Consider the following 13,620-nt stretch of genomic DNA (forward strand, 5'->3'; position numbering starts at 1 on the left):
GCAGCTGGGTTGCTTCTTTGGATAAAGGAGGACGAGTCAAAGTCAGTAAATTTATTGTTAAAGAATGTACATGTCACTATATACTACCCTGAGTTTCATTTTCTTGGGGGCATTCACTGTAAATACAAAGAAACGCAATAGAATCAATCAAAAACTGCACATGACAAAGACAGACAAATAACCAATGTGCAAAAGACAGCAAATTGTGCAAATACAATAAAGAATAATAACAATAAATAAGTAACAAATAATAGAGAACATGAGTTGTATGAATCAAGTGAGTCAATGGTTTGTAGGGGTAGGTGAAGTTATCCCCTGTGCCTTAAGACCCTGATGGTTCCTGAGCCTGGTAATGTGAGGCCTGTACCTTCTTCCTGATGGCAGCAATAAGAGAGAGCCTGGGTGAGGGGGATCCTTAATGATGGATGCGTGACAGTGTTTCGTGTAGATGAGCTCATTGGTGAGGAGGGTTTTAAACGTGACGGACTCGGCCATATACACTTTTTATAGGATTTTCTATTCAGGGGCATTGGTGTTTCCATACCAGGTTGTGATGGATCCGGTCAAAATACTCTCCACCACACATCTAGAGAAGTTTGTCAAAGTTTTAAGTGTCATGCTGAATATTTGTGAACTTCTAAGAAAGTAGAAGCTCTGCCGTGCTTTCTTCATAATTGACCTTGCATGTTGGGGCCAGGACAGATCCTCTGAAAGAATAAGTGACCCTCTCCATCTCTGATCCCCCAATGAGAACTGGCTCGTGGACCTCCAGTTTCCTCCTAAAGTCAATAATCAGCTCCTTGGTCTTCTAACGCTCTGCCTTGCTTTCTTCGTAATGACACTTATGCTTGTATTTAAAGCAGAGGTTGATAGTTTGTTGACTAGGAAGGGCACCAAAGGTTATGGAGAGAAGGCAGGAGAACGGGACTGAGAGGAAAAGCAAATCGGCCATGATCAAATGGGAGAAAAAAAATGGCTTAATTTTGTTCCTAAGTCTTATGGTTAAAGTGAGAAGGAAAAGGTTTAGAAAGAATCTGCAGGATAACCATTTCACACACGGAACAAGATGCCTCAGAAAGTAGTAGAGGTGAGTATAATTACAACATTTAAACGGCATATGGATAGGTATATGGGTAGGAATGGTTTAGAGCGTTATAGGACTATTCAGTTAGACAACTTATTCAACGCAGATGATTTGGGCTAAAACGATGTTTTCATGCTGTATTATTCGGACTTGATGGCTGTGGTTTTTAATTCTCCTCCAAGTAACCATGGGTGTTGTTAGTGCACTGCAGCAACCTTTAATTTAAGCATTGCTTTGAACAGCTTAAACAACTCCAAGCAAACTATTATGGTGTAATTGTCAATTGACTGCCAATTTGGGATTGCCAAGGGTCAGCTTTAACTTGCAAACAAAAAGTCAAGTCAAGTCACTTTTATTGTCATTTCGACCATAACTGCTATGTACAGTACATAGTAAAAATGAGACAAGATTTTTCAGGACCATGGTGTTACATGACACAGTACAAAAACTAGACTGAACTATGTAAAAAAATAACACCGAGAGAAAAAAAAACAACTAGACTACAGACCTACCCAGGACTGCATAAAGTGCACAAAACAGTGCAGGCATTACAATAAATAATAAACAGGACAATAGGGCAGTAAGGTGTCAGTCCAGGCTTCGGGTATTGAGGAGTCTGATAGCTTGGGGGAAGAAACTGTTACATAGTCTGGTCGTGAGAGCCCGAATGCTTTGGTGCCTTTTCCGAGACGGCAGGAGGGAAAAGAGTTTGTATGAAAAAGCAAAGGTATTTGTGAAGACTAGAGTGTCAGCAGCTCAGTGTAGGTCAGTCAACATCTACAGAAGCAACATTCTCTGAATTTTATAATTGCACTATATTCCTAAGCACAAATAGAAATTGCAAAGTGAAGATGTTAGTGTGTTGTGTTCAGTTTGGGTCACCTCATCTTAGGAAGGATGTGGAAGTTTTAGGGAGGATGCAAAGGAGACTGACCAGGATATTGTCTGGATTAGAGAGTATGTCTTATAAGGATAGGTTGAGCAAGCCAGGGCTTCTCTCTTTGGAGTAAAGGAAGATCAGAAGTGACTTGATAGAGTTATACAGGACACTAAAGGCATAGAATAGAAGGCCAGAGACTTTTCCCAGGGGTGAAATGGCCAACTTGAGTGGGCATAATTTGGAGGAACATTTTGCAGGGATGTCAGAGTTAGGCTTTGTGCAGGGTGGTGGGTGCGTAGAACACACTGCCAGGTGTGGTGGTAACGATAGAGATACATTAGAGACATCTAGGGGACTCATAGGAAGGCACGGATGAAAGAAAATTTGAGGTCACAAAAATTGAGGAAAAGGTTATATTGATCTTGGAATAGGTTGAAAGGTTGATACTATAAACATAGAAGGGTACAGCACAGAAACAGGTCAGTCAGTCCACAATATATTGCTGAACCAGCTGGAAAGCAGATCAAAAAACACCCAAACACTAATCCCTCCTACCTACGCAATGTCCATATCCTTCCATCTTTCTTACATCCATGTGTCTATCCAAATGTCTCTTAAAAGCTTCTAATGCATTTGCCTTCGTCACCCATTCCAGGCATCCACTACTCTTTCAATAAAACAACTTACCCCTCACATCCTCCTTGAACCTACCGCAACGCATCTTCAATGCACGCTGTTTAGTGTTAGACATTTGAACCCTGGCAAACAGATGTTCTCCATCCACTCTATCCATGCCACTCATAATCTTGTAAACCTCTGTCACATCTCCCTTCAGCTTCCGCTGCTTCAGAGAAAATAACCCAAGTTTAACCAGCCTCTCGTGAAACCAGGTAGCATTCTGGCTAAACCTCTACTGCACCCTCTTCAAAGCCTCCCCATCCTTCCTATTGTGGGGTGACCAGAACTGTACATGATTCTCCAGATGTGGCCTAACCAGAGTTTTATTAAGTTGCAGCAAAACCTCCTGACTTTTGCACTCAAAAGTCAACAGTACTGTGCTGTACTGTTCTTTGTTTTCTATCTGTCTGTGACCTTCTGTTCAACATCCCGCAGAAACACTTCAAAGGATATTCAATTGGATGTCATGAGGTTTTGCTAAACTGTTGTCAGTGATGGAAAGGCTATGGGTTACATCTGTGCAAACGCTGGCCAGGTACACCACACCGATGATAAAGGCCACCCTGTCCCTGACAGAACTTGTTTAGGAGAAAATTCTAAGGCTCTGATTCATTCTCTTGGAACCATTCCTGGTTTTTATAGAGACTGTTGAGACACTGGGTTTGAGTTCAGAAGACTCGGCTCAGTCTCTGATTTTCCATCAGATTTGTCTGAGAAGTGGTTGTTCTGTTGTTTCTAATCCAAGCATTTTACACCAGGAAAGGGACTACTTTGCATCTGAGGCCCTAGTTCAGGCAAACCCCTGCATTATTCAGGTAGTGGAAATTCTCCCTTAGAGAATTCACCGATCCCTGCTGTTATGCTTTGTGACTTCAAGACTAACATGAAGACATTGGAGTCTGAAATAAAGTCGTAGATGAGAAGAGGCCTCCGTCGGTCAGGGTCCTAACTGTCTAGATACACAAGCCAGTGCACTACGATATCAAGAGAGCAAGCTCCCCCTCTCCAAGCATTTGATGAATCCAAAGGAAAGGCAGAGACCGATACCGTTTGGCACCAGCAGCACTGAAGGCGCTGCCAGTCTGAGTTGAACTCAATGTAAGACTGCCTTAAGGACTCCAGCTCCGGATTTCTGCCTCTGGATTTACTCCCGAAGCCTGCCTCATGAGTGGGTATAGCTGCAGGGCTGTGGAGGTTTGAGATCAGAGTTTTCCTTCCCGTAGATGAGCTGCCAACTACGGCTGACGAGCCCCTTCTGCCCGAAGTGACTGGTTTTAAAGTGCCAGTAACTTGCCTTTTCCCCTTCTGTTAGTAGAAATAGTTCTCCCAGGCTAAGTACGTGTGAAGGCCATGAGCTGGACTTGGTTGACAGAGGCTCCTTGAGTCGCACCCATTGGGAGCAAGTAATGGGAGCTCATCCTCACGACCACCCCCAGCTATAACAATTTTAAGATACATAGAGTCATAGAAAAGTACAATACAGAAACAGGCTGTTCAGCCCACTTGGTCCATTCCAAACCATTTAAGCTGCCTATTCCCATCGACCAAAACTGGTACGTAACCCCTGCCATCCGTGCACCTATGCAAACTTCTCCTAAACGTTGAAATTGAGTTCACATGCGCCACTTACGCCAGCAGCTCATTCCACACTCTCGTGACCCTGTGAGTGAAGAAGTTTCCCCCCATGTTCCCCTTAAACTTTTCACCTTTCATCCTTAACCCATGACCTCGAGCTGTAATCCCACCCATCCTCAATGTAAAAAGCCTGCTTGCAGTTACCCTATCTATGCAGGTGTAACTTCGTCTTCACTGTAAGTGAGATGCATACGTATCATGGGGTGGTGTAATGACATATGCAATACACATTAATACATATAGCCTGTAATGAATTATTTAAATAAGCAAGAATGCTTGATCAACCTACATCAGTTATCTTACATACATACATATATATAACTGAAATATTAAATGCATAACAGCTACCTAAAAAATTGAGATACTGAAGCAAGTTCACCCTCATAGAAATTATGCGGAAAAGAAAGTAAATATGTCAGCATACAATTATTTTTTCAACTTGTGTTCATGAATATGATTCAGCTTCATGTTGCGGGAAATTGGGATTCCGATGGAATGCAACTCTAGGAATGCAACTATTATTTCCACCCCCACCACCCCATAACATAGGTCACCTGTACAATCTCTAAGAGTGAGGGGTCATGGGAAATGCCGAAGCAAAGGGTTCTATAGTGCAAAATCTGAAATCCATTCATTCAGGCTTGTGGTTGAATAATGGCCATTGAGAAAAATCGATGCAGTGCAATTAATTTCATCTCTTGTATGCATCTCTGGCTTGAATTTTTACAGCAACCAAATCAAGGCAGAGCAAGCCCTTGGATTCCGGCTAAACACATTCTAAACTTTGCAGAAATGCAGAGGACTGGCATGTGTTATAAATCTCATCAGTGCAAAATTAATAGGGATGGGGAGGGAACTTCTTTGGGCAGAGGATTTTGAAGTCTGGCCATTCCTTGTACCGGTGTGCTTGTGCACGCCCTCCAATGAATGCACAAGGTGAAGTTCAGTGTATTTGGAGAGGAATAGAAGTAAATGAGCCACAATCTTTCCAAGTGGCAGAGTTGATTGGAAGGGACATACAGGCTGCTATTTCATTTATTTCATATATCAACAATACCTTCCCAGAGTTGGGGGTGGTCTCACCTGTCCTTGGTTCCTCTTTGGAGAATTCTCGGTGGAGGATGCGGGTGAGAATGAGTGCTGAATGATATTCAGCCACTAAATTAAGGTCATGGAGTCATAGAAACATATAGCACAGAAATGGGCTCTTCGATCCTTCTAGTCCACGTCAAACCATTTAAACTGCCTACTCCCATCAACCAGGACCATAGCCATCTACCATCCACATACCTACCCAAACATCTCCTAAACGTTGAAATTGAGCTCGCATGCACCACTTATACTGGCAGCTCATTCCACACTCTCATGACCCTCTGAATGAAGAAGTTTCCCCTCATGTTCCTCTTAACCTTTCACCTTAACCCATGACCTCTAGTTGTTGTAACACCCAACCGCAGTGGAAAAAGCCTGCTTGCATTTACTCTATAACCCTCATAATTTTGTATACCTTTATCAAATCTCCACTCAATTTTCTGCATTCCAAGGAATAAAGTCCTAACCTATTCAATATTTTCCCATATAACTCAGTTCCTCCAGACTGTTAACTTTTCTTATAAATTTTCGCTGTATTCTTTTCAATCTTATTTACATCCTTCCTGTAGGTAGGTGATCAAAACTACACACAATACTCCAAATTAGGCCTCACCAGTGGCCTATGTTCAATGTAACATCCCATCTCCTGTGTCATAGGTTCTGCTAACCTGATGTCATTCTAACATAACTCTCTTCAATGAAGTTGAAAGCTGAGCTCACTTTGGTGTTATAAGACATGGGAGTAGAATTAGGCAATTTGCCCCATCGAATCTGCACCACCATTCAATCAAGGCTGTCGTACTATCTCCCTCAAACCCCATTCTCCTGCCTTCTCTCTAAAACTTTTGATGCTTTTACTAATCAAGAATCTATCAACCTCCATTTTGGAATGTGCTATTATTGAAGGATCTTGATTTAGTCTATCGAATGGGAGGGTTTTATTGAGGATCCAATGGTAGAAAACAGCAGATGTTGGAAATCTGAAATAAAAGCTGAGTGCTGGATGTACAATATGGCTTCCGTCCACATGTTGGGCTTAAGAGCCTGTATCTCTGATATATATGATCCACATTTAACATTTAAGTGAAGTACAATGATGAGCAGGAGGGCTATTGTCCTGGAGCAGGTAGATGGGACAAGGCAGAATACAAGGCCAAGGGTGTGTTTTTGGCTTGTACTCCATGACATGACTCTTTGTGCTGTTTGATATGCTCAGTATTTCAGAAGAACATAACAAAATATCAAGCCCCTCAAGCCTTGCCCTGCTATTTAACAAGATCTGAATTGGACTCCTCTCTTGAGCCAGACCCCTCAATTCCTTAATCTTGCAGAAATCTATATACTTCCTATTTAAATGCCCCTCATGATCTCTCCTTCACTACCTTTGGGGTAGAGAATTCCAGCCATTTTCTGACATTTGATTTTGCATTGGAGAATATTTTATTGCATTTCAACAGCATTCAGTCATAACCTTTTAGCCTAGGACACTACAAATGCCTTACTTGACTTTTCATGGATTATTAGAAACATATTTTTCAATTACTATACTGGTGATCATATATTGGGATGAGAGTTGAAGATTTTTTTCCTATGAATTATTTATTCACGTAGAAAATATAGTATTGCCGTACTATTAAGGAAGATGTGATTAAGTGAGGAAAGTTTCAGAAAAGATTCACAACATGGTTGCTGGGACTGGAGAGCCTGAGTTAAAGGGAGAGACTGAAAATGTAGGGCCTATTTTCTCTGGAGTAAAGGAGGCTGAAGGATGACCTTATGAAAGTTTATAAAATCAACAGGAGTATAGATAAAGATGGATTTTCACAGTCCCTTTTTCCCAGCGTAGTGGACTGGGTTAATGGTGAATGAGGCCCTGAGAGGAAAATATTTCACACAGAAGTTGGTTGGTATTTTCAATCAGCTGTCAGAGAAAGTGGGTATGATTACAATATTTAAAAAGCACTTGGACAGATTTAAGGCTAGGAGGGTTTAGAGCAGGAGTTCCTAACCTGTTGTCCACGGACCCCTCAGTTAATTCTAAGGCTCCATGGCATTAAAAAAGTTGGGAACCCCAGGTTTAGAGGGATATGGGCCAAATGGGAATAGGTCAGGAATGACAGCTTGTTCTGCTTGATGAGTTGGGCTGAAGCCCTGAGTGCAGTCTCCTCAAGTTGAAATGCTTCTGAGTCTCTTCTGCTGCCTGGAGTTTCCCCTCAATTAAAATCTTGAATTCCCATAAAACTCATCTTTTTGACCAACACAATGGATAACAAATCTAATGTCTTATGTGGTTCCATGCCAATGTTTATTTTATAACACTTTTGTGAAACAGCCTGCAATGTTTGCAGTACTGTGCTGAAGTTTTAGACACACATATATAGCTAGAGTTTCTTAGACTTTAACACAGTTCTGTAGTAATTTTATGTATTGCACTGTACTGCCACAAAAAAGGCAAATTTCATGACATGTGAGTGATGAATTAAAGCAGGCATAGAAGACATTGAGGTAATCTGGAAGCGAAGTACTGTTATCACACATGTTGCTGGATTTTACTTTATAAGAGGTGATAGTATTTGAGCCCTGCCACAACTGTCCAGCATCCTATGGCAATTCAAGTTTAGTCCAGAATTATAAACCTGATTCTCTGGGTCTCTGTTGTGGACTGAGAGTGGGTAGGGGGAAGGGGGAGAGGGGAATCATGGTTGGGAAAAGAGGAAGGGAGAGGGCAGGGAGCAGGAAGCGCCAGAGAGACATTCTGTAATGATCGATAAACCAATTGTTTGGAATCTAATTAACCTTGCCTGGTAACTCAGGGCTGGGTGTGTCTGGACCTGCGCCACTCCCCACCCCGGTACTTCTCTCTGCCACCTGTCCCAAACCCCTCCCGCGGTGCTTCACCCACGCCATTCCCAACATCCTTTGCTCCCACCGGATTTGCAAAGTCGCTGCCTGCTCCACGTTGACCAATACAGCACTGTGCAAATGTCTTAGGCTCCCTAGCTATATATGTGCTGAAGACTTTGGCACTGTACTGTACCAAGTTAAAGATGTTGTGAAAATGCACTTTGTTTCATGTCCTACAGCTTAGGGCTTGCATTTCCTTTTATACTTCAGACTCAGAGCACTCCACAGCCAATGGAAAGCTTCACTGTTGTAGCAGCATAGCAAACACGCAACCTTCCACAAACCATGTCATGAAAATGATCAGAGCTTGTTTTTCTACTGTTCAGTGAGTGGTGGATATTATCCAGGGCCCAGTGGAGATCTGTCAAAATTATCCACTTGGGAACTTCTGCTTCTTGCACTTCCTACACGCTGGAATTGTATGCTGAACTCACTGAAGTAGACCTGGAACCCACAGCCTCTGACTCAAGCTGAAGATGCTCCAAACTGGGCCTGTTTTGACACATCTTTATAATCTGCATGAAAAGGAGATTGATGTTGTGTCCTTGTTTTTACCATCGCGTGTAATACCCTCTCCATCATGGAGCATATCTGCATGGGGCGCTGTTGCTGGAAAGCAGTACCCATCATCAGGGACTCCCCACCATCCAGGTCATACTCCCTTTTCACTGCTGCCATCAGGAAGAAGGTACAGGTGCTTCAGGACTCACACCACCAGGTTCAGGAAGTTATTTACCCCTCTACCATCAGGCTCTTGAACTAGAGAGGAGTACTTCACTCAACTTCACTTGCCCCATCACTGAAATGTTCCAACAACCAATGGACTCACTTTCAAAGACTCTTCGTCTCATGTTCTTGATATTTTTACTTATTTGTTTGATTATTATTATATATTTTTTGTATTTGCACAGTTGTCTTTTGAACACTGGTTGAACACACAACTGGTGCGATTTTACTTGGATTCCATTATAATTATGATTCCATTATGGATTTACTCAGTACGCCTGCAAGGAAATGAATCTCAGGGTTGTATATGGTGACATATATGTACTTCAATAATAAACTTACTTTGAGCTTTGAACATTTCGATGTTTGACAGGTGGTGCAGTGCCAGAAGTAACAGGAGATGTGTGGGTTTTGATTATATTGAAATTGAATGAAACAAGTAATGCAATCGAACAAATAGATAAGAATAGATTTGCCACAGCAGCTAGCCTGGCTGTAGGGCTGCCAGTGACCCTCAGATCAACAGGTTGGCCAGAGAGTGGTTCATAGTGTCATCAAACTATTATGGGGCAATGGTGCATGTTTTACAAATGGGGCTTGTTAAGATTGGACTCACTGGTCTCAGTCCAAAGAACTACAGGAAGAAATAGAGAATCTCAGCACTGTGTAGGAATATAGGAAGGATGCGATGGCAGTGTAGGTTCACCAGGATGTTGAATCGATTGGAAGACTTTAGTGATTAGAAAGGCTGAATTTGCTACTTCAGCACCAGTGATCACTGATCGGAGTTCAATTCCCACTATTGCCTGGAAGGCGTTTGCACATTCTCCACGTGACCATGTGGGTTTCCTCCGAGTCCTCTGGTTTCCTCCTACGTTCCAAAGGGTTAGTGAGTTGCGGGCTTCAATGTTGCTACCAGAAACGTAGCGACACTTGCAGATTGATTAGCGCCATCCTTGCAGATTTGATTCACTGAATATTTTGTTTCTTTAATGTATATGTGAAAATAAAGCTAAACTTTATCTTTTTATCATTTTCCCTGTTACGTGGAAGGCTGACAGATCTGAGAGACTTGTATAAACCTTATGAGGGGGCATTGATGGGGTAGCCAGTCGGATTTGTTTTCCCATGGTTAGTGGTATTAAAACAAGAGTGCCTAGGTTTATGGGGAGATCTAAAGAGGAATGGGATTTCTTTGGAACAGAACATGATTGAAATCTGGAACTCACTGCTGGAGGTGGTGGTAGAGACAGATAAAGTCACCAAATTTAAGTGGAATTTAGGAAAGCTCTTGAATAGGCAAGGCCTAGAGGGATATTGACCTAATGCTGGAAAATGGAGTTTCAATAGAATGTTGGCCAAGATTTGGTGGGCCGAAGGGCCAGCGTCCTTGCTGCACAGTTCTGTGACTCTGAGGACAGGGGGGTGACTGAGTGAGACTTTATTCTGACTCAGCGAGAATTCTGAGACCAAGTACCAGCAGATGAGCAATTGTCACTTTACCACGTATTCCAAATGTGCTCAAGACTCACAGCCAATTAGTCTGGGGTGGCTGTTAACTCTGCAAGAAAGACACAGCTTTGAGTCTACAAAGCAATGCACTTTGTGTTGTAGGCCAGCATTTTGGGATCCTGACTGACATTTTCCTGTGTCCTCACTGATTAAGGATTTTGCTTTATCCAGAGCAACGCAATTGGCGTTAAATATTGTGAGCCTGCGTTCCACTCAAATTGGAGCTAGCCCAGGCTGACGCAGCTGCTGGGAGCTGTTGTAGGCGGACTTCAGGGACTTGAACCCTTCCAGCTGAAGTCTGGAAACTTGGGTTCAGTTCCAGCTTCCTGGTCTGCTGAAAGGATGTGTGCACTCATTGTCGGTAGTGTTCGTTTTTTTTTGCATTCTCCCCAAAATTCCAAAGAAATTTTAAATGTAGGCGGAGGAGAAAATACAAACTCACGAATCGAAATCTGGGTTTAAAAATAAACTTTGTGATTTATTGGATTTCTGATGCAGAGCCACGCCCAAAACATCTGTGTCCATTTGGTTAAAAGTGCCTTTCATAAATCTTTCTGAATTTCCCACAACCATGCCGTTATTCATAGGTCCTTTGCTCTGCAGTATTTCATGAAGCACTGCTGGTACTTTTTTTGTTGTATTTACTTCTTATTTGCACGATTTGTTTCTTTTTGCACAGCTCAAAGTAAACAAAATACGTATAAATCACCATGTAAAATCCTGAGCTTCAGTTTCTTGCAAGATTTCACTATCTTGCTTTTAACAGTAACTACAATGAAACATATGATTATTTATAAAAACATACATTACAAGATGGACAACCAATGTGCAAAAGACAATGAAGTATGTAAACACAAAAATTAAAAAACAAACAATAATAATAATAAATAAATAAGCAATAAGTATCAAAAACATGAAATAAAGAGACCATATAACCATATAACAATTACAGCAAGGAAACAGGCCATCTCGACCCTTCTAGTCCGTGCCGAACACTTACTCTCACCTAGTCCCACTGACCCGCACTCAGCTCATAACCCTCCATTCCTTTCCTGTCCATATACTGATCCAATTTTACTTTAAATGACAATACTGAACCTGCCTCTACCACTTCTACTAGAAGCTCGTTCCACACAGCTACCACTCTGAGTAAAGAAATTCCCCCTCGTGTTACCCTTACACTTTTGCTCCTTAACTCCCAACTCATGTCCTCTTGTTTGAATCTCCCCTACTCTCAATGGAAAAAGCCTATCCACATCAACTCTTATCTATCCCCCTCATAATTTTAAATACCTCTATCAAGTACGCCCTCAACCTTCTACACTCCAAAGAATATAGACTTGTTCAGTCTTTACCTGTAACTTAGGAGCTGAAACCCAGGTAACATTCTAGTAAATCTTCTCTGTACTCTCTCTATTTTGTTGACATCTTTCCTAGAATTCGGTGACCAGAACTGTACACAATACTCCAAATTTGGCCTTACCAATGCCTTGTATAATTTCAACATTACATCCCAACTCCTATGCTCAATGCTCTGATTTATAAAGGCCAACATACCAAAAGCTTTCTTCACCACCCTATCCACATGAGATTCCACCTTCAGGGAACTATGCACCATTATTCCTAGATCACTCTGTTCTACTGCATTCTTCAATTCCCTACCATTTACCATGTATGTCCTATTTGGATTATTCCTACCAAAATATAGCACCTCACAGTTATCGGCATTAAATTCCATCTGCCATCGTTCAGCCTACTCTTCTAACTGGCCTAAATCTCTCTGCAAACTTTGAAAACCTACTTCATTATCCACAATGCCTTAGTATCATATGCATACTTACTAATCCAATGTACCACCCCATCATCCAGATCATTAATGTATATGACAAATAACATTGGACCCAGTACAGATCCCTGAGGCACACCACTAGTCACCTGCCTCCAACCTGACAAACAGTTATCCTCCAGTACTTTCTGGCATCTCCCATCCAACCACTGTTGAATCCATTTTACTACTTCAATATTAATACCCAATGATTGAACCTTCCTAACTATCCTTCCGAGCGGAACCTTGTCAAAGGCCTTACTGAAGTCCGTATAGACAACATCCACTGCTTTACCTCATCAACTTTCCTCATAACCTCTTCAAAAAATTCAGTAAGATTTGTCAAACATGACCTTTCACACACAAATCCATGTTGACTGTTCCTAATCAGATCCTGTCTATCCAGATAATTATATATACCATCTCTAAGAATACTTTCCATTAACTTACCCACCACTGACGTCAAACTGACAAGCCTATAATTGCTAGGATTACTCTTAGAACCCTTTTAAAACAGTGGAACCACATGAGCAATACACCAATCCTCCAACATCATTCTTGTTTTTAATGATGTTGAAGATGAGTCCATTAGTTGTGGGAACAGTTGAGTGAAGTTATCCCGTTAGGTTCAAGATCCTGATAGCTGAGAGTAGTTTTTCATGAATTCCATTTCATTTCTTTATTTTCCTGAAAATGCCTGCAAGAAAACTGCATTGACATTAGAATGCAGAAATTGCCTTAATTTTGATATTTTGTTCAAGCAGTCTCATCTCTAACAGTTAGACCCTCCCTCAGTAATACATGGGAGTCTTTGTCGACATCCACCTCAATTAGGACTTGCCTTTCATCTTCCTGAATGAAAGTTTCAAAGTAAATGTATTATTGAAGTATGTATGTGTCACCATATACTATCTTGAGATTAGTTTTCTTGCAGTCATTTACAGGAAAATCAAGAAATACACCAGAATATATGAAAAACTATGCATAAAGACTGCACAAAATTAATTGCAAACGAAGGTAGGCGGTGCAAATATAAATAAATAAATAGACCGATAAGTAAATAAAAACTGAGAACCTGAGTTGTAATGTCATTGAAAGTGAGTCTATAGGTTGTTCAATCAGTTCAGTGTTGAGCTGAGTGAAGTTATCCACGCTGGTTCAGGAGCCTGATGCTTGTAGGCTAATAACTGTTCCTGAATCTGGTGGCGTGGGAAGTAAGGCTCCTGCACATCCTGCCCGAAGGTAGCAGCAAGAAGAGAGCATGGCCTGGATGGTAGGGATCCT

General features: G+C 41.6%; 1 protein-coding gene across 9 annotated transcripts in view; it reads left to right on the forward strand.

The window, feature by feature from the left end:
• The window catches only part of LOC132382584 (A-kinase anchor protein 13-like), a 548,542-nt gene that overhangs the window by 324,150 nt on the left and 210,772 nt on the right, over positions 1-13,620 (forward strand). The gene's annotated exons all lie outside the window — the stretch shown is intronic.

The sequence above is a fragment of the Hypanus sabinus genome, chromosome 28, assembly GCF_030144855.1.
Source record: "Hypanus sabinus isolate sHypSab1 chromosome 28, sHypSab1.hap1, whole genome shotgun sequence".
Lineage (NCBI taxonomy): Eukaryota > Metazoa > Chordata > Chondrichthyes > Myliobatiformes > Dasyatidae > Hypanus > Hypanus sabinus.